The 2,428-nt window shown below is 53.7% G+C and overlaps 1 protein-coding gene across 1 annotated transcript in view; it reads right to left on the minus strand.

The window, feature by feature from the left end:
- The window catches only part of SMARCA2 (SWI/SNF related, matrix associated, actin dependent regulator of chromatin, subfamily a, member 2), a 215,224-nt gene extending 214,774 nt beyond the window's left edge, over window positions 1-450 (minus strand). The window contains exon 1 of the mRNA XM_044659297.1: window positions 367-450. The gene's annotated coding sequence lies outside the window, so the exon portion shown is untranslated. The remainder of the gene's footprint in view (window positions 1-366) is intronic.
- Between the last annotated feature and the right edge of the window lie 1,978 nt (window positions 451-2,428).

Genomic DNA, 2,428 nt, shown 5'->3' on the forward strand with positions numbered 1-2,428 from the left:
CCACCCCCCCCACCTCCTGCCCCGGGCCCTCAGCCGCTTTCTCCCGCCCCCACCACCTTAGTTACCTACCCTGCCAAACTTTTCTGCCTAAGACCTTTCTCAACTTCCCTCTCGGGGTCTGTACACCCCAAACCTCCTCCCCATCCCTCAAAACAAGAGAGGGAAGTTTCATGCCACCCCCAACCCTGCTATACAACCACTAAAAAAAGAAAGAAAGAAAGAAAGAAAGAAAGAAAGAAAGAAAGAAAGAAACCGAAAACAGGAGCACCAGAGTCTTCACCATCTCATCTAGGTAGTTGTACACTGGCTACAGCCAAGAAAAAGCTAGGGGGGAAAAGACACAAGAGGCGATTTCTCCGTGGTTACCGGAAATAAACGAAGTCTTTGGGCCGGGAAGCGTTTAATGCACAGAGCGATCCATTTATCTTCCAGATGTAGTCAGACATATATAGATGCGATGGATGAGAGGCACCCGGCATGCCCAAACTGCTCTGCACTTGGGAGGGGGCGGCGGCGGCCCGGGTAGAGGACTGAGCCAAGTCAGGGACAAACTGGACTGGCTATTTGGGGAAGTGAATCGCGACACCTTTGCAGTTCGCGTGACTGTGTTTTGCAAGGCAACCAGAAGGAGGAGATTAGAACTGGGGGTTGAGGGAGGGGGGGTGGCGGTGCGGGGAGGAGACGAAGATGAGAGGGGGGAGGAAGAGGGGAAGGGAGGGGGCAGAACCTACACCAGATTTGATCAGAACCAAACAAAACTAAAAGACGAGTAAGGAGAAGAGGAATCAGTGATCTGGAGACTCTGGATCCTCTACTCCCAAAGGGCAGCTTTCTCCCCTTCCTCCACCTTTAAGCCTTGCACTTGCGTGCATCTGTGTGTCTATGTGTCTATGTGTATGTGTGTGTGTGTGTGTGCGCGCGCGCGTGTGTGCAATGTTAGTGACAGTCAGACAGGGAGATTATCCGGATCATGGCCTCCTTGGCTCGGCTGGTTAATGCAGCCGCCGCGGCTGCAGCAGCCACTCACTCTTAACGAGCTCCATTTCTCCCCTTCTCACTCACTTGATTTCCCCATCCCACCAGCACCCCTGCCGCTGACCCTGAAAGGGATAGCTCGCGGCACCCTCAGCTTCCACTGCCCTAGAAAAAAAAAGGGGGGGGGTGCAATCAGACCTCCTCCTCCTTCTCTTCTTCTTCTTCTTCGTCGTCGTCCTCCTCCTTTTCTCCCCACCTCCACCCGCCCAGCTTCCGAGCTCCGGCCGGACACACTCAACTTCAGCATTCAACACTCCATGGCAGCGGTAGCGGCGGCCGCAGCCTGGGCACCCAAGCAGTCGTTGCCGCCGCCCCATGCATGCCCCCTCCAGACACATGCACCAAACCAATCCTCCGTTGCTCCTGCCAGGCAGGCACTGGGGTGGGCACTCGCTGGTACACAGAGAAGATAGGGGGAAGGAGAGCACCGGGTGCTATTCTGCAACCCTCTCTGTTCAACCCTCCTCTCTACCTACCCCCACATATCATACAAGTCCACCGGTCTGTCACCATTGGAAGAAAGGGGGGGAAGGTAAAGGCACTTGAGTCCAACATACCAGCCAGGTCCCTGCCGCCGCTGTTTGCTGCTACCACTGCAGCCGCCGCTGCTGCCCACCTCCACCGCCACCACCGCCGCCGCCACGGCGGAGCTGAGCCTCGGCTTCTCGGACTGTTGCTGCTTTCGATCTATTTCTGTCCCCTCCGCTGCCCGAGCTCTTGAAGCAAGTCCCTGGGAGAAAGCAGCCAGGAGCTACCGGTGCTCTATGACAAGCTTTTGATTTTGCTCTCTCCTCCCCCTCCAACTGTTACTATGATGATTTCTTATTATGAACTGTCGGGTTTCCATCCTCCCTCCTTCTTTCCCCTCCTTTCCTTCCCTCCCCTCCAAGGTTTTTAAGGGGGAAAAATGCAACCTTGCCCATCTATGTGCGTAGTCGTGTGTGTATGTGTATGTGTGTGTGTGTGTGTTTGTGTGTGTGTGTGTTTGTTTTGCAACCTTGAGTTGGCTGCGCATCGGTGACTTGGTAGCCAGGTACAGGATTGTGTGTCTGGTTTTTGTTCTTGTCCCCATTAAGTAGTCATGATTACTGTTATTATTAGAACCCAATTCTCTTGGAAACTTTCCCTCCTCCCCTCTCCTACAACCACCTAGGTGTTGTGTAGTCTTTTCCTTATTCACCTGAGACCGGAGAGGAATGCTGTTGTTTTGTTTGCTTAGCTGTTCCCTCGCTTCTTCGCTTGTTTTGGTCTCTGTGCATGTACAATCAATAATAATTATGATAATAATGAATAAATCCTGGTGAAGGCTGAGTGTGCACGGGAGGTGGTTGTGCTACAGCAGCTGCGGCAGGAGTAGGGGTGGGGGGTGGGGATGGGGAGAAGGGAGTTGTAA

The sequence above is a fragment of the Gracilinanus agilis genome, chromosome 1 (genome assembly GCF_016433145.1).
Source record: "Gracilinanus agilis isolate LMUSP501 chromosome 1, AgileGrace, whole genome shotgun sequence".
NCBI classification, from domain to species: domain Eukaryota; kingdom Metazoa; phylum Chordata; class Mammalia; order Didelphimorphia; family Didelphidae; genus Gracilinanus; species Gracilinanus agilis.